Source organism: Geotrypetes seraphini, chromosome 2 (genome assembly GCF_902459505.1).
Source record: "Geotrypetes seraphini chromosome 2, aGeoSer1.1, whole genome shotgun sequence".
Taxonomy (NCBI): Eukaryota; Metazoa; Chordata; class Amphibia; order Gymnophiona; family Dermophiidae; genus Geotrypetes; species Geotrypetes seraphini.
Genome location: NC_047085.1, coordinates 226,070,181 through 226,089,862, shown reverse-complemented (window position 1 = coordinate 226,089,862; position 19,682 = coordinate 226,070,181). Strand labels below are relative to the sequence as shown.

The window sequence follows — 19,682 nt, the reverse complement described above, 5'->3', positions numbered from 1 at the left end:
ATTGAGGCATGAGTCTAATCTCTCATCCCCGACTCCTCAAGCAGAGAAGCATGTTTCTAAATCGAAGTATTCTTCCCCAGCACACTCTCTTAAGAGAAAATGCTCTGCATTGCCTGTCTCTTACACTCCACAACGTTCCGGGGTCGTCGTCATTCTTCTTCTTTACCTGAAGATTCAGATATTCATTTTCAATAAGATCCTGCAGCTTCCCCATCTTACTCAGTGCCAGAGGGTTCTCCACAGGCAGGTTCTTGTTCTACTTCTCCTCAGGAAGAAGTTCATCATCTGAACCGATATCTTTCACCAGATTTCTTCATCAAATGAGTAAGGACCTTAAAATTGTACTGGAATCTGATTCTAAATACACTAAGGAGTATTTGGATGAGTTGGAGCTCTCCCATCCTCCTAAACAGTCTCTTAAGCTACCCATGAATGGGATACTTAAACATACTTTTAAGCAAAATCTAGATACTCCCTATTCAGTTCCAGCAGTACCAGTCAAACTGGATTCTCGTTACAAGGTGGTTCAGTGTAAGGGGTTTGAGAAACCACAACTTTCACATTAATCTTTAGTGGTTGAATCTTCATTGAAAAAATCCAACCCTCCTAAAGTGTATTCTGCAGTTCCTCCGGTCAAAGATTGTATCAGAATTCCATGATGACCAATAGAATTCTAAATTACAACTTTGTTTTCACATCATATTTGAAGTTTTGAATTAAAACTATGCCATCATATTTCAAATATTTTCCTTCTCATTGCATCTCTGAGTTTAAACATATGCATCGTACTCTTACACAACTTCGAGTACACATGGTACATGTAACATATGATGCCTTTGAGATGTCTTCAAGAGTCACAGCATTCTCAGTGGCTATGCAAAGGTTGGCATGGTTAAGAATGGTAGACATGGAACCTAATCTCCTGGACAGATTAGCGAATGTCCCCTGTCTTGGATAAGAACTGTTTGGAGAATCCATTCAGGATGCCACTAAGCATTTGTCAGTGCATGAAAAATCCTTTGCCACCTTACTCAGACCAAAACCTAAACCTTCGGCTTCTTGGGAATTTAAGCCTTCCTCCTCTTATCAGAGGCGCTATTCCCCCAAGTCTGCTCCTTATTCCAGGCCACTACCAAAGAAACAGACTCAACAACAGTAACAATGTCAACAGAAGCCTCAGACACCAGCCACAGCCAAGCCTTACATAGCCTTTTTGACCATCTAAGCCAGAGAATAACATCAATCTCTCTGCCTCTGTCTTCCCATCAGAGGTCATCTTCAACACTTTTATCACCGACGGGAAATTATCACTTCCGACTTTTGGGTGCTCTCAATCATCAAATAAGGATATTCTCTTCATTTTCTGCAGATTCTATCAGATCACCCTCCAGAAGGGTGTCCTTCCAATTCATCGCAGACCCCCCTTCTTCTCCAGGAAGTATAAGCTCTGCTAACTCTCAATGCCATCAAGGGAGTTCTTCTGTAACAGCAGAACACAGGATTTTACTCCCATTATTTCCTTATTCCGAAGAAGATGGGAGGTCTTCTACCAATATTGGATCTCGGAGCTCTCAACAAATTTCTTGTAAAAGCAAAATTTTGGATGCTGTCCCTAACATCTTTGTATCCCCTTCTGGATCACAATGATTGGTTATGCTCTCTGGATCTCAAAGAGGCTTATACTCACATTCCCATTCATCCAACCTCTCGCAAGGTCCTCAGATTTCGGGTGGGAAATCAACATTATCAGTACACAGTGCTACCTTTCAGCCTGGCATCCTCTCCCAGAGTTTTCACCAAGTGCCTGGTGGTGGTAGCAGCAGCCTTACGAAGTCACGGACTCCAGGTTTTCCCATATCTGGACGACTGGCTCAAAAAAGAACCTAAGTCTCGGGGTTATTGTAGCAACACAACAGACTATCTGGTTCCTGTAAAACCTAGGATTCGAGGTCAATTTTCTCAAGTCTCAACTGCAGCCCTCACAGTCTCTGTAATTCATTGGGGCTATACTAGACACTGTAGCATTTCTTCCACAGCAACGTCAGGATGCACTCATTCAACTTTGCCAAAAAGTGTCTAGCCTCACCTTACTCTCTGCAAGACACATACTGGTTCTCCTAGGTCACATGGCCTCTACTGTTCAAGTGATTCCTTTTGCCAGACTTCAACTCAGAGTTCCTCAATGGACTCTGGCATCTCAATGGTCACAGGCTTTTGATCCGCTCTCTCAGCACATTACAGTGACTTCTGCTCTGCGACAATCTCTTCAGTGGTGGATACTCTCATCCAATCTTTCCAGAGGTTTGCTTTTCCAGATGCCCCCTCATTAGAAGATCCTCACAACAGACTCTTCAACCTACGCTTGGGGGGCTCACCTTGATGTTCTCCATACTCAAAGGCATTGGTCCACCACAGACCGTCAAAATCACATAAATCTGTTGGAACTCAGAATGATCTTCAATGTCTCAAGGCTTTTCAGCATCTTCATGATCAAGTAGTGCTCATTCATATAGACACTAAAAAAGAGGCCGCCAGTGTTCTGTAACACTGCTCCACCAGGACAGGCAGTCCCACAGCCAACCGGAGCAGGGAGCAGCTATATCAAATCATTCTACTATGGGCAAGAGGAAGGCCAAAGCAATTCCACCTACTTCGATGACTAGTCCGATGGATCGTCATCTTATGGCCCCTGTTTTTCCACAAGTGGAAGAGCAGGTAATTTTAGATATTCAAGTTGCTTCAATATCCTCGGGGGAACCTTCACCACCTCCTCAACCACTATATTCTGTTGGGACACTAGACTCTTACCTTCAGTCTGAGGGAGCAGACAATAATATCTGGACTGGAGGTTTTAGGCAATCTTTAGGGGGAACTAAAGGGTTGATCCCCGTTCAGATGTCTACGGGGACAGACCCTGATGTTCAAACTAAGGATAAAGTGATAAACAATGTATGGTTAGTTGTTAACAGAATAGAGTCATCCTTACAAAAAACCGTGTAAAACTTATGTCAATTTTCATCTGATATTACTGTTAAAATTAATGAGCATGAAGTTAAATCTGAAGAAACAGCAAAAGAAGTTGGAAAAATTAGATCAAGTGATAAATACTTTACAAGTTAATGCTGCCTCTAATATTAAAGATGGTCTGATGCTAAATTAGAGAAACTGGAGAATTCTATTAGGGCTAAAAACCTTCATCTTTTAAATTTTCCTATTACACATTACCTTTCTCCAATAGAACTCTTGAAAATCTATTTGAGGGATATATTACATTATGCTAATGTGGATACTATTAAAGTTGACAACTTCTATTACATTCCAAGAGTTTTTAAGGAAATAGCAGAAGAAGGTGGTATGGACCAATTAGTTTCACCTGACAGTTTGAATATATCACAATTCCTCGAATCCTAGTAAACAGGCAACTCTTTTAGTGGCCTTCAAGACAGATCTAGAAAAACTGGCTATTTTGAAATTATATTTTCTTAAAAAAACAAGATCTGTTTTGTGGCCGAGTGATAATTTTTCCGGATGTCTCGAGACATACTCAGTTTAAAAGGAAACAATTCCTCCAGCTGAAGCCTAAGGCTTTGGCAGTTGGAGCCACTTTCTTTTTAAAATTTCCGTGCAAATGCCTTATTTTGTATGGAAGTGATTTTTTGATCCAACCCAGCTAGAAGATTTTATTAAGGGGAAATCTTTGTTAAAAGTTTAATTTCTATTATCGTTATTTTCATTTTGGGAGGATGATGTATGATATATAAAGTAAGCCACAATTTTGCCTGTCCATGATGATAGATTATACATAGAGTTGATTTCCTAGTTAAAATTCTGGTGACTAGTATAATGTGGAATAGATCAAGTTGATTTATTACCTTATATATGTTTCAATGTATTTTATATACAGAGTTCTTCTGGATATTCATGAATATTTGTTATTGTAAAGAATAATCATAATAAATAATTATTGTAATTAGTTAGTGCTCTGACAATGGAAAATAGTGTTGATGAGTTCTTAGTTTTATTGATTCTTTCTGAGTAATATTTCATTTTTTCTAAATTGATCTTATGTTTATAGAAGTTAGCAAGCTCTGAATAATTGTGAAGTGTGGTTATGTTTTTGTTACCTCACCATGTTCTTTCCTGCGTTCTTAATTGTTTTTTTTAAGTGTAGCAAGGTCTTCTATGTACCAGGTATTACATTGCTTATGGGCCTATAGAATATGTGTGCAAGGGACGCAAGTTCATCAAGGAGAGTCTTGAGACATTTATTCCAGTGTTCAATTTGAGCATCCATGGAACAGTTTGTATGATCCTTGGCGTTATATTGAAAGGTAGAAGTAATGGATGTTACATCTATTTTACTGAGATCACGGTTATTGTTTTGTTAGTGAGAGGTTCTTTTATATTTTTTAAAGTGATTGTAAGTGTAATGAGAGAGTAATATTTGACTAGGGGACAGATGTATTGAAGAGATGACCTGGCCATTGGAATCGGAGGGAGAGGACCATGTCTAATATGCGCCCTCCTTCATGGTTTTGTTTTGTTATTTGAGTTGTGCAGATGATGTGGCCTCCTCCATCACAGAAGCCTCTTGCAGCCTTATTTTTTCCTTGTCTTTTTTCTGTTTAGAGGCTATTCCTACAGCCAATTTGGTAACAAATCTGTTCATAAAGGGGCTCAAAGATTTCAGGATGTCTGATGCTGCCGATGGATGAATAAAAGGCAAATTTCAGCTAGATGGAGCCGGGGCCCTGGAGCCAGGCAAAGTGCGACCTGCCTCACTCAGTTTATCACATGATCCCTCTTCTTGCAAAATTATTTGGAAAAGGGGCTGCTGTTGTCTTCATTGGAGTTACAACTGGCTGTTTTGTACTATTTAGCAGTCTGGTGAAGGGAAAGTTTGACTTCACTCCAGATGTACTATCTTCTCCCTCCCCCCCCCTTGGAGTTAAACTGATTAACCTGCCATATTGTCCGTTGATTCTCTCCTGGGATTTCAACTTAGTTTTTGTCCACTTTAATTCAGGCTCTTTTTTAACCTCTGGATATCATCCTTAAGACAGTTTTTCTTGTAGCTATTTAGTTAGGTGAATTTTAGTATTATAGACGCTATTCTGTAGAGAACCTTTATTGGTCTTTATCAAGGGAAAGGTTGTGCTTTCATTTGTTCTGTCCTTCCTTCCCAAAGTCGTGTTGTCCTTCCTTCTAAATCAAACTATCTACCTCTCTCTCAGGATCTTAAATATGTGTAGTGTAGAGTTACCTTACAAAAATTGGATGTGGGATGCATGTTGAGGATTTGAAGAGTATGGAGACAGTATCTTATTTCCTTTCACGTTCTGTTATGTCCCTTCCAGATTCCATATGCTAGGTGTTCAATCCCAACCTGCAATCTGGGAGTTGCAGAAATCCAACACCAGGCAAACAGTGAAGACATGCTGCTGGGGTTCCTAGACCTATCGGCAGTTTTTGACCTAGTCCAACACACACTGCTAAAATCACATTGCAGAGAAATAAACCTAGAGGGACAAGCCATGGCATGGATAGAATTATTTCTATCTAAAAGACTTAACGAGAGTAGAATGGCAAAGGGATACCAGCAACTGAAAAGAAACTGTCTTAGGGGTACCTCAAGGATCTACCATGTCACCCATGCTTTTCAACATCTTCCTCTGACTGCTTGGAAAATTCATCAGAAACCTGGGGTGGGAATGCTACATTTATGCACATGACATCCAATTGAGCATACCACTGAGTACACGGGATGCAATGACTAAACACATGATCAAGACAGGCCTAGAGAAAGTCTCAGGATGGTTTCAAGCAAACAGCCTAATAGCCAACAAAAATAAAAACAAAACTACTTCTCATAAACAAATGGGGAGGAAACGGCCCCAGCTTTCAACTAACACTAAATTGCAATACCATAGAACTGTCCAAGAACAGAATGATAAAACTAGGTGTATGACTGGACCAAAGCCTAGACATGACAACGCATGATCAAAAATGCTTATGGCAAACTCTACTGAGTTAGAGGACTGAAACCCTACCTTTTCCACCAAGCAATGTCCAATTGCGACCTTAGAATTACATGGTTCTAACTGTACCGAAAGTCATTCTCAGGAATTTGAAGTGGAGGTTTGTGGGGCAATTTGATGTTCAATGACATGTGCGGATTTACCATGTAATTACTTATGAAATGAAGGAACGGTTAAGTTGCAATAAATCCTCATGAGTGTTGCAGTGTTCTCCCCAGAAATTTTTTCCAGCCGGGTGGCATGAAAAAGTAGCCGGGTGGGGCGGGACAAGGAAATTTGGTGGTGGGGAAAATTAAGGGCTTCTTTTACTAAGTTGCAATAGCGTTTTTAGGGCGTGCAGAATTGCCACGCTACACGGCTAGAACTAACCGTCTAGCATGTGCGGCAATTCTACGCGAGCTAAGCACGTGGTAAAACCGCTATCGCAGCTTAGTAAAAGGAGCCCTTAATGTGTACTATTTGTATTAGTTAATTATTATTAGTTATTTTCCAATGCTCAATATGACTGCATTTCTTAAGGTTTGACACTTGTTCCATAATATATATATTAAATTTAAGAAGTATCCAATTCTAGAATAATTAGATATTTGCCCTCTTTCAAATGGTATAGAGCAGCATCTCTCAAACTTTTTTAACTCCGGCACACTAAACGGAGCAAATGTTTTTTGTAGCACACTAAATGCAGCAAATGTTTTTTCATGGCTGGAAAAAATTTCTGGGGAGAACACTGATGCCCTTACTTTCAAGGTCCAATCACATCAAAGAATGATGCTTATCTGGGCAGTTGTATAATAAAAAGAATGGATAAGATAACATGAGAAGTGAAATTGTCATGAATCAGAGGGATACATACCCTGTAGGTCCTAAAAGCAGGCTTGTGGATTAGATATAAACTATGAAGGAAGTGGCATAACTAGCATATGTGACACCCGAGGCCCATCATTTTATGACACCCCCCCATCTGTATGAAAAACATGATTTTTAGTAACAATCCACACATCACACAAGAGTGTGCCTAGGAAAAGGCAGCATCTAACATATTGCAGTGAGCAGTACATCAATACACCCATTGTAAAACTAAACAAGCCAGACTAGTACAGATCAATCCTACACAGTCAATCCTAACTGAAAACCATGTCTTTCGAACACACCTTCGCCTAGTATGGAATATGTAATCACAAACTAACCCCTCTCCCTTTTACAAAACTGTAATGTGGTCTTTAGCTATGGTGGTAACAGTTCAGACTCTCATAGAATTCTGAGCAATTACTACCATGGCCAGTGTTAAAAAAAACGCTCTACAGTTTTGTAAAAGGGGGAATAAAATAGAAAAACGTAGACAAAGGTTAAATTGAACTACCAAGAAGCTGGACTCTGTATACAATGCAACACCACAGAAAAAGCGATGCATCTCCCCTAAAGCAAAAAATAAATATAATTTTTTTCTACATTGTCTTCTCTGGTTTCTGCTTTCCTCATAGTCTTGACACTCTCTTCCTTTCATCCACTGTCTACCCTCTCTCTGCCCCTTCTATATGGCATCTTCTCTCCTTGTATTCCCCTTCCATCTCTCCCTACACCCCTATTATTCTGGCATCCATCTTCTTCCCTTCCCTCCTTCAATGGTCTGGCATCTCTCTCCTCTTCTTCCCTTCCCTCTCCCACACCCCCATGGTCTGGCATTTCACACTCTCTTCTCCCTTCCCCCCACTTCCATCAGCATCTACCCCCTTTCTTTCCCTCCAACTCAATTCCATCCAGTATCCTTCCCCTTTATGTCTCTCTCTCCTTTCCCTGCATACCAATTCCATCAGCATCTGCCCCCTATCTCTCCCTCCACCACCCTTCCTTAACACCCTGACCTCCTTTTTCTCCCTCCACCACCCTTCTATACTCCTCTCTCCCTCCAAACCAGCAAGGTCCCATGATGACTGCTTCTGTTGTCTCTGCCTCTGGAAGATGTAAGTGACGTTGGAGGGGGAGGGCCGGCAGACACAGGGAATTGTAGCAAGGTTCCGCAATTCCGGAGGCAGAGGCGGCAAATGCAGTCATCGTGGGACCTTCCTGCACTTCAGTGCGGCTGCTGACTCTGCTTCAGAATAAGTACGGCAGCCGTGCTGAGGTGCAGGTGCCATTTAGAGCAGCTTGGAAGGTTCTGGATCCAGCCGGCTGTGTACCCCACTAGGGCTGGCACCCGGGGCGGTCTGCCACTGTATGAGGGGACAAAATATAATAGAAAGAATGGATAACTTGACCAATTTAGACATGTCATACAATTATAACCACAAAAATACGTCATAAAATGTAATTGTAAACTCAAAAGACTCCAGACGAAAAGCATACTCTAAAAAGGAAACCAGAAAAGACCAAACCCATAGTACTAAGATCCAAATGCTAAAATTGGACATGTCCATTACGAAGAGATGTGTGAATCACCACTAATTATAATGAGTGAGTCTTTAAACTATGAGACGGTAACGGTTAGCCAGACCTGATGAACGGAAGTGACAAATACTGGAGCCAAAACCAGAGCACCATGATGAAACTTGAATATGGATACCTTGCATTTCTTGGCGTTGAAGCCCAGCTGTCAGGTAGATGACCAACATTCCAACAAAAACAGGTCCTGCGTCATACTATCTTGTAAATCGGAGCCGCTCACTATGTTACATAGTTTGGCGTCGTCGGTAAATAGTATTATTTTACCTTGAAGCCCCTGAGTCAGGTCCCCTATGAATAAGTTGAAAAGGAGCGGTACTCCACTTGTCACTTCTGACGTTTTAGAGAGGGTACCTTTAACCACCACCCTCTGAAGTCTACCATTGGCTATTTTTTGGGCTTGCGAGCTACTTTAAAAATGACCAAGTCAAAATGATCTACTAACAATAAAATTAAAAAAAAAAAAAACACAAAGCACACTGTACGCAGAGAAAATGTTAATAATCATTCCTATTCCGGGGTTTTCTCAAAGAGGTCAAAGCAGATGACTCTATGCACTGTCACCTGACTAACATCCATACAAAAATAGACAAATATACCCCCTCCCTTTTTACTAAACCACGATAGCAGTTTGCTGCGCTGAATGCCCAGCGCTGCTCTTGACGCTCATAGGCTCCCTGCGCTAAAAAAACGCTATTGCGGTTTAGTAAAAGGGGACCATAGTGTAAAATATAGACAGCAGATATAAATTCAGACACATTTTGATCAGTAAATTTAAAATAAACTCATTTTTCCTACCTTATTGTCTGGTGATTTCATGAGTCTCTGGTTGCACTTTCTTCTTCTGACTGTGCATCCAATCTTTCTTCCCTTCTTTCAGCCTGTATGCTTCCTCTCTTCCTGACTCCATTCCCCTCCCCCCAACTTTTTCTTCCTCTCTTCCTGCCCTTTCTTTCTTTCTGTTTCTCTTCCTGCCCTCTTACTTTCTTTCTCCTTGCCCTCCCCCAAGCCACTGCCAATGTCACTGCCATCGGGGAACAGGCCCCAAAGCCGCTGGCCACCGCCCCCACCAACCTCTCCCTACTTCGGGCCAACCAGCATTCCTCTCCCCGATGTCAATTCTGCCGTCGGAGAAGAAGGCTGATCGGCCCAAGATCACAATCGATTGGGGGAAATGCTGCCGGGTCCTGCCTTCACGGAAACTGAAAGTAGGCAGGACCCGGCAGCAAGAAAAGCAAATGGAAAACTTCACTGACCTGTCTTCCGCCTTAGCCCGTAGCGAATTTATGCTTCGGAGATCTAACATGTGCGTGCCGGCTTCCCTTCTCTTCCCTCCCCCCCCCCCCGGACATAACTTCCGGTTTCGGAGGGAAGAGAAGGGAAGCCAGCACACACACGTTAAAGCCCCGAGCATAAGTTCGCTACGGGCTAAGGTGAAATCTTCAAGCCGGCTTTTTTTTTTTTTTATGTTGAACAGCAGCGAAGGCAGCAGAATTTAGCTGGGCGGTCATCTAAATTACCCGGGCGGACCGCCCAGCTGAAAGGCCCTAGGGAGAACACTGGTGTTGTAACATCTACAAGTCAGATAGAACCCGGAAGTCATCGGAGTTAAAAATGCTGAAAATTGTCACTTAGAACCCTGTAATTCTAAGGTAGTAATTTCCCTGGTACTCACAATCTTTGACTACTGCAATGCAACCCTCCTGTGTTTACTAAAATACATGATCAGACAGATCCAAATAGTACAAAAAGCTGCAGCTAGGTTTCTACACTTCCCCCTCTGAATCCGCGGTTTCAGCATTCACGGATTCGGTTATTCATTTTTTTTTTTTTGGGGGGGGGGGAAGCTGCGTTTCGGACCTTCCCTGCCTCCTTCCCCCCGGCATCTGTGCCTTACCTGGTGGTCTAGCGAACAGTTCTTCAACCGCTGTGGACCAGTGCTGGTCCACATAAAATTCCTGCCGGTCCGCTCAGGACCGGCGAGATCAACATCTTTAATTTCCTGCCGGTCCGTGCAGGACTGGCAAGATCGAGGAGCTGTAGTTCGTGTTGGCCCAGAGAGATAACGGGGAGCCTATGACAGCTGTGCTTTCTCCCCTCCCAGCGGCTCTCCTTACTTACAAGCGCAGCGATTCAGGAAGGAAGCCTTGGAGCTTTTGCTGAGTCGGCCGCCTCTGATGATGCAACTTCCGCTTTTCTCAGAGGCGATGTGACCCAACAAAGGACCCGAGGCTGCCTTACTGAATTGCAGCGCTGACAAGTAAGGAGAGTTGCTGGGAGGGTAGAAAGCTGCTAGGCATGGTAAAAAAAGGGACAGCTGCTATTGGACCTGGAGAGGGAGAAGGAGAGATGCTGCTGGGAAGGGAGGAGGGAAAGGAGTCTGGGATGCTGCTGGGCAAGGGGAAAAAGGGACAGCTGCTACTGGACCCGGAGAGGGAGAAGGATAGATGCTGCTGGGAAGGGAGGAGGGAAAGAAGTCTGGGAAGCTGCTGGGCAAGGGGAAAAAAGGGACAGCTGCTACTAGACCTGGAGAGGGAGAAGGAGAGATGCTGCTGGGAAGGGAGGAGGGAAAGGAGTCTGGGAAGCTGCTGGGCAAGGGGAAAAAAGGGGCAGCTGCTACAGGTCCTGGATTGGGATAAGGAGAGATGCTGCTGGGAGGGACGGAGGGAAAGGAGTCTGGGAAGCTGCTGGGCAAGGGGAAAAAAGGAACAGCTGCTACTGGACCTGGAGAGGGATAAAGAGAGATGCTGCTGGGAGGGGAGGAGGGAGAGGAAAGGGAAGGGAAGGGAGAAGAAAAAAGGAAGGAAACTGCTGGCAGGGAGATTAGAGGAGGGGAAGGGGAGAGACAGGAATGAGATGGGAAGGGGGATCAGCAGAGAAATTGAGAGGGACAAAGATGGTAGATCTGGTGTAGGAGAGATAAAAATGAAGAGAGCAGTGAAGCTGGAATGAATCATGTAAAAAGGAGAGGGGGGGGCATAGGCTGGATGGAAAGGAGAGAGGGGCATAGAAAGAAGACAAATACCATATGGAAGAGGGAGAGGTCAGACAGTAGATGGAAGGGGCAGATGCTGGATTGAAGAGACAGAGAGGGCAGACTCTAGAAGAAAGAGAGTGAAAAGAAGATGAAAGCAGAAACCAGAGACAACAAAAAGGTAGAAACAAATAATTGTATTTCTATTTTGTGATTAGAATATATTAGATTTGAAATATATATCCTGCTAGAGCTGGTGTTAGACATAACTGGGGACTGCAAAGTCCAGGCAGTGGCTTAGGTTTCTCTCTGACCAGGGGGGCAGTTGCCCTAGTTGCACTCCCCTAACCCTATTCCTGCTATGTGTGACTGCGGTATTCTGTTAGCATGATATTTCTGTATAGCATTCTGTAATAATTTGGCTTATTCAGTTTTCTTGATAGTAGAGGGGATATATGTGAAGGGGAGGGGAGACAGGGGTTTTGTTGATCCTTGCTCTGTATTATTTGTATTTATAAAATGACAATTGTACAGAATATTGTTTCTTTTTATACTTTAATAAAATACATTCAGTATAAAATCATAACTGAGGCTTGTGCGGATGGGATCAGATGGTTTGCGAGGACTGAGCTCGCGTTAAATTTCAGTCCTAGTAGTTTGTGGTCCACAAAATAATTTTTTTTTTCCCGCCGGTCCATAGGTGTAAAAAGGTTGAAGAACACTGGTCTAGCGGGCTTTTGGGGCAGGAGCGATTTTCCTACACTCCCATCGTAGTCTCGAGAAACTACGGGAGCTCATGGCAGCCATTTCCTTTTGGCGATCTGCACGGGACAGGAACATAGGAAGATCGCTCCTGCCCCGAAAGCCAGCTAGACCACCAGGTAAGGCCAGCACAGGCTGCCCAGCCCAGAGAGGAACGATCTTCACTCTGCCCGACACCGAAGCGGGGAAAGGCAAGACCGAAGCACCCGCACTGGCCCCTGCAAACACACACGGAAGGAGGCGATCGTAGGCAGAGACCACCAAGTAAGGTCTGGGGGTGGGTTAGAGTTGGCACAAAGTTATTCGAGATTTTTCACATTTCGCAGTCTGGCTCTGCCCCTAACCCCCGCAAATACCGAGGGAGAAGTGTACTAGGTAAATCGAGACAGATGAGTGCCACCCCACTTCTGAAAGAGTTACACTGCCTCCCAATTGAGAGCAAGGTGAAATTCCAAATCCTGTTGCTGATGCACAAAACTGTTCATCTCTTGGAACCCTAATACCTAGCAGCCAGACTAAATAACCATATGCCCTAGTGTGCTCTGCGCTCAAGCCAAGAGTCATTACTACAAATACCTTCCTTCAAAGACATCAAATACAAAAGCACCGGGACAAGAATGTTTTTGGTAATGGCCCCGTCATGATGTAATGCCCTACCGAAGCTAGAAAAGAACACTGGAAAATTCAAGAAAGGGATAAAAACTATCCTTTTCGCAAACTACTTCAACTGAAATTATGAAGTTGACAGAGAGGAAACTAGAACTCTCAGGGATATAGTTGAAATGACCAATCTCCTTAGGAGGTATGTAAAAATGGTACCATAACTAAAGCACGCAGGACTTTGGTGCGCCGACAATCCCCGCTGCTTCCGCCATTCCTGTTAGCATTCTGAGGGGATGTGGGGGGAAACCTCCTGACTACACTTAGAAGTGCTCGCGCTCCCATTGGAGGGAGGGTTTGGGGGGAAAACCCCCCAGTACACTGAAAACTCCTGTTCTCCTTCCCTTTTTTGGTGTCTGGTAGTTTTCAGTGTAGTTGGGAGCTCCGTGTGGGAGCGTGAGCACTTGTAAGTGCAAATGGAAACGGCAGAAGTGGCGACGTGCATGTGTCCTGCCCGCAAATGTCCCCATGAGATTGTCAGCGCATCAAAGTCCTGCGCGCTTTTGACGGGTCACCGTAAAAATAGCGTATAGAGTATTTAGCTGCAATAGTAAACCTAGTCTTACATGGTATATATGTAGGACAATTGATTTGGTGTAAATGTGTATATAAGTAGGATGATCAGTATTTCATGTAACATAAGTAGGATGATGGATTATGGCATAAACATACTGGTATTAATAACTCTGTATTGCAACACCACCACAGAGCTCTGTGTATTTCAGTATAGAGCTCCATGTATTGAAACACCTCACAGAAATATGGTAACATCTGTACAGGTATCATAACACCTTTACAGAAGCTCATGTATTGTAGTTCCTTTGCAGTAGCTCATGTAGGACTGCTCTGAATTGACTCCCCAGTCATTAGTAGCAGTATAGAACAGTTTTTCTTAGCTTCTTCAAACTAAATAACCCATAAGCCTAACAAATGCCAATCAAGTACCCTTGCCCACCATGCCCAAGCTATGCCCCTGATCCCACCCCCATAATACTAATCGTAATGCAATTTCTTCTATCCATCCTTTATAATAAACCCTAAGCGAGCATGCGCACTTAGAACTCCATGATCCCTGCCTCTGTGATTTGTGCCTCCATGGCTGTGTTCCATTTACGGTGTGTGCGGCGGTTTGTCTCCTGATAGCTGGCGGCTAGAGCAACAGCAGGAGGGTGTCCTTCGGCCTGGACAAGTCGGACAGGGTGCGGGTGCTGCGAGGCGTCCCATGCTGGTAAAAATTCTGCACAGGGAAGTGGAGGGGGAAAGGAAAAGGGGGGGCTGCTTTGGGGGTAGGGGTGTGCTGGGGGCAGACAGCAATCTTGGTTTGCTCTAGGGGAGGAGACAGAAGGAGGCCACGGAGAGACAGGCAGGCATAGCGCAACAGAGAAAGACAGGCAGGCAGGCAGGGGGCCAGGGAGAAACAGAGGGAGTCAGAAGGCCACGGAGAGATAGGCAGGCATGGCGCAAAAGAGAAAAACAGGCAGGCAGGGGGGCCAGGGAGAGAGACAGAAAGAAAGAACGCGGCCAGAGAGACAGACAGACAGTGGCCAAAGAGAGAGAGACAAAGAAAAAAAAAACCCAGACAGAGAGAGAGAAAGAAAGACAGACAGACATGGGGCCAGGGAGAGACACAGACAGAAAGAATGTCAAACAGACAGGGGGCCAGAGAGACAAACAGAAAGAATGTCAAACAGACAGGGGGCCAGAGAGACAGACAGAAAGAATGTCAAACAGACAGGGGGCCAGAGAAACAGACAGAAAGAATGTCAAACAGACAGTGGGCCAGAGAGACAGACAGAAATAATGTTAAACAGACGGGGCCAGAGAGACAGACAGAAAGAATGACAAACAGACAGGGGGCCAGAGAGACAGACAGAAAGAAAGAAAGACAGACAGCGGCCAATGAGAGAGAGACAAAGAAAAAAAAACCCAGACAGAGAGAGAGAAAGAAAGACAGACATGGGGCCAGGGAGAGACACAGACAGAAAGAATGTCAAACAGACAGGGGGCCAGAGAGACAAACAGAAAGAATGTCAAACAGACAGGGGGCCAGAGAGACAGACAGAAAGAATGTCAAACAGACAGGGGGCCAGAGAAACAGACAGAAAGAATGTCAAACAGACAGTGGGCCAGAGAGACAGACAGAAAGAATGTTAAACAGACGGGGCCAGAGAGACAGACAGAAAGAATGACAAACAGACAGGGGGCCAGAGAGACAGACAGAAAGAAAGAAAGACAGACAGCGGCCAATGAGAGAGAGACAAAGAAAGAGAGACAGACAGCGGCCAAGGAGAGAGAGAAAGAATGACAAACAGACAAGGGGGCCAGAGAAACAGACAGAAAGAATGACAAACAGACAAGGGAGTCAGAGAGACAGACAGAAAGAAAGACAGACAGACACATCTATTCTAGCACCTGTTAATGTAACAGGCTTAAAGACTAGTTTTTCATATACATACAATCTTATTAATACATAATGGTAACCACACATTTAAAAATCACAAAGCATACTGTACGCAGAGAAAATCTTAATTATCCTTTATATTCGCTTTTTTTTTTTTTTTTTTTCAAAGAGGTCAAGGCAGATGACTTTAAAACATGCAATCAGAAACAACTACAGTGGTACCTTGGTTTGAGTATAATTCATTCCAGGAGCATGCTTGTAATCCAAAACACTCGTATATCAAAGCGAATTTCCACATAGGAAATAATGGAAACTTGGATGATTTGTTCCACATTCCAAAAACTTTAATAGAAAATACAGTACTGTATGTACTTGCATTGGAAGATCTCACTTGTTTCGAACAGTCACTACACTGCGGGTGAATTGGGCGTGATGCTTTTATTACATTCAGCCGCGCTCAGCGTGAGATGTGCGTAATTTGTGCGCGCTTGAACAGCAGGTGCATGTATTACATTCAGCCGCGATCAGTGATGTAACTCGCATTGTGCGTATTTTATGTGACACATGTATATGTGTTCGTACTGCAAGACAACGCTCGTATATTGAGTTAAAATTTAAGAAAATGTTTTGCTATCCAAGATTTGACTGTATAGAAAAATAGACAATTATAGAGTAAAATATAGACAACAGATATAAATTCACAAAACTGACACATTTTGATCACTAAATTGAAAATAAAATTATTTTTTCTACCTTTGTTGTCTAGTGATTCCATAGTGTCTGATTGCATTTCCAATATTTCTTTCTTTCTTGCCTCATGCACGCTTCCTCTCCTCTGAATATCATTCCCTTCCCTAACAACATCTCTCTTTCTCTGTCTTCCACGAGTCCAATTTTTATTCCTCTCTCCTTCACCCCTATTGGCAATATGTCTCCCTCTCTCTCTCACTGTCCATCTGTCTTGAGAGATCCAGGCATCTCTCCCACCCCTACTGCCACATCCAACAGACTGAAAAAGCTGGGGCTTTTCTCCCTGGAAAAGCGGAGACTTAGAGGAGACATGATAGAAACCTTCAAGATCATGAAAACCTTCAAGATCATGAAAGAGTAGACAGGGACAGATTTTTCAAATTATGGGGAACGACAAGCACAAGGGGGCACTCAGAGAAATTGAAAGGGGGAAGGTTTAGAACAAACGCCAGGAAGTTCTTTTTCACCCAGAGGGTGGTGGATACATGGAACGCGCTACCGGAGGATGTGATAAGCAGGAGCACGCTACAAGGCTTCAAAGAAGGTTTGGATAGGTACCTGGAGGACAAAGGGATTGAGGGGTACAGATAGGAGTAGAGGTAGGTTATAGGGATAGGATTAGAGGTTTAGAGGCAGTTACAAAATTAGACAGGGACACTGTTCAGGCAATTAGGCCTGATGGGCCGCCACGGGAGCGGACCGCTGGGCAAGATGGACCTCTGGTCTGCCTCAGCGGAGGCAACTTCTTATGTTCTTATGTTCTCCTTCTCTCATCCACTAGATCATGTATACCATTTTTTACCACTGCCCACCAGCCTCATGCCCATTTCTCCTTGCATTACCCCTCTCCAGCACAATGCCACATTTCTCCCTCCATCACTCTGTCCAACATTCCTCCCCTTGCATTCTCTTCAATCTGCCCTCTCCACCACCATATCCAACATTTCTCCCTCTCATCCTTCTATTCCCCATGCATCTCTACCTCACTCCTCTCTATGCCCAATTTTCCTTTCTTCACAGTTATTTTATTTGATATGCCTCCAATATTTAAAAAAATGTCAAATCAAAGCGGTTAACAATAGATAAAATTCAAAGGGAAATAATTAAAAAACAACACAACAGGGAAATGTATATTGTACAATTAACAATACTAGACACAAAATGATAATCAAGGGCAGGAAAGGTTTACAATATCAAGAGGTAAAAAAATGTGAGAAGAAGAAAGCAAAGGAAGAACTAAATTGAAGTGTTAAGAACTAGTCAAATGCCAGTTTGAAATAATAGGCTTTCAAATGTGATTTAAATTTTTTAAGAGATTTTTCTGTGTGCAGATATAGTAGAAGGGAATTCCAGAGCTTTGGGGCCATTACAGAGAAACTAGTATCTGTAAATATCAAGGAAAAGTTGCCTAATTGATGGGATGGTCATTAAGGATTGATTGGAGGAAAGCAGCTGCCTTCTAGGAGAGTATGGAATCAGATGACAAAATTAAAATAGAGGAGAACCAGAATCCAGTATCTGAAAAGTAAGTAGGTTATATTTATAAAAAATCCTGAAGGAGATAGGGAAGCATGTGCTCAGTTTTGAGAAGCAGAGTAATATGGTTGAATTTTGAGCAACGGTAGAAAAGCTGAAGTGCAGTGTTTTGTACTAGTTGGAGTCGACGTAGTTTGTACTGCGGAAGTCCAACTAGTAATGAATTGCAATAATCCAAGTGAGAAATGACCAGTGAATGTAGGAGGATTCACAGAGAATTCCGATTTAACAATAACTGAGCGGAGCTGACGAAGCCGTAGAAAAAAAGATGAAACTACTTTTGAAACATGAGAGTGGAACGACAATGTGAAATCCAGTGTGATTCCAAGGATTTTAATTGAAGTTGAGTAAGGCAGAGGATTGCCCTTAAAATTAAAAGTATGACCTGGAAGAGTTCTGTGTACGCTTAATTGGAGAAAAGATCATGGTAGAAATTTTTCGAGAGTTGATCTTCAGCCTATTCAAGGTAAGCCAGTCAAAAACCTTGTCTAGTTTTGTGAATAAGGAAGAATAATTGTTGAGATCATTAGAGTTGAAAGGATGCAGTAACTGTATATCATCAGCATAGATGACAAAGGTAAAGCTAAGTGCCTGTAGAGTAGTAAAGTTAGGAGAGCAAGAAAGATGTTAGAGAATAGGCCCAAGAACAGAACCCTGCAGTACACCAGATGAGTAGGTGGGAACTAGAAACAGTACCACAATAAGAAACTGAATAAGTTCAATCTCTCACTCAAACACTCATTCCCATCAATTCTCCCTTTCTATTCCTTCCTTTCTATGTCCCAAGTTAGTGCCCCCATGTTCATACCCCTTCCCTGCCTACCACCCACTGATGCCACCGCCACTGGGGATCCTTCCCTGTCTGCCCACCCGCTGCACCACATCCGAAGCCGACCCTGCCACCTCGTTGGAGCTGGACCTTTTCTACACATGTTTACAGTTTGTCTGTTTATGCTTCTCCATGCTGCTTCTTGGAGGCCACTCAGGCCTTGAGGGCTGAAAAGAATTTGCATATACCTTATTTCCCCATGCATAGGCCGCGGCCTATACATCGATTTTGCAAACTGGCCTAGTGGGTGCGGCTTGCTTAAATGAGGCGGCCTATACATCATCCCTCCCCTTTACATACCTGCCTCACCAGTAAATACCTCCTGGACGGCTGCCTCCACCAAACATGCTATGCAGGGCAGGAGCGATGTTTGCGATCTCAAGCTTCACCCTGCTTCCTGATTGGCTGCCATCACGAGAACTGATGGCAGCCAATCAGGAAGTGGCACGGGGCGAGGCTTGAGATTGCAAACATCGCTCCTGCTCTTCACAGCATGTTTGAAGGAGGCAGCCAGTAGCCATCTAGGAGGTATTTACTGACGAGGGAGGTATTTAAAGGTGGGGGGGATGATGTATAGGCCATATAGGTTTTAAAACTCTTAGATAAGCCGCAGCTAGTAACATGGGGCGGCTTATCTAAGAGTTTTAAAACCTACATTGGCATTTCCTGCGGCCTATACAAAGGGGCGGCCTGTACATGGGGAAATACAGTATTTGTTGGGGAGTTGTGCTGTGCTGTTTTGGAGCCTCTGTTGGCGGTTAATGGTAATGTTTCATACCTTTCAGCAGAACACTTTGTTTAGCCTGTTATTACAGGTGCCTCTGCTTCACATATGTGGGTGCTTCTCGGTGCTTAGGTACTGACTGTAGAGGGCGCTAAATTGATTAGTGATGTACTATAGAGGCAGAGTGAAAAATCTGGAGTGGATTCCTTCTGCAGAGCATGCGAGTAAGGGGAAATAACCTATTGTCTAGAATGTCTCACCTATCTACTGGAAAACAGCTTATCATGGTAAGTACATAATCTCTTTTTCATGGAATAATCATTATTATGCATCTAGCTGCAGGTAAAAGCATAATCAGTTGCTAGCTCTTTAACCACAAAGGACTGAGCATCACAGTTCAATAACTGGCCCATTTCATTTTGGTGTACACAAGAATTTTGTTGTTTTTGTACTGGAGTACGGTATAAACGACATGTCAACTCCTCTTTTGCTTATGCTGTCATTACACTTGGAGTAATCTAGCTATTTACATTATGACTGATATCAATTACTTAAGGTTTTGTAGTTCC

At 43.4% G+C, this 19,682-nt stretch overlaps 1 protein-coding gene across 4 annotated transcripts in view; it reads left to right on the top strand.

Annotated features, from left to right (window-relative positions):
• Positions 1-19,682, top strand: part of EP300 (E1A binding protein p300) — a 532,137-nt gene that overhangs the window by 497,660 nt on the left and 14,795 nt on the right. The window lies entirely within an intron of this gene.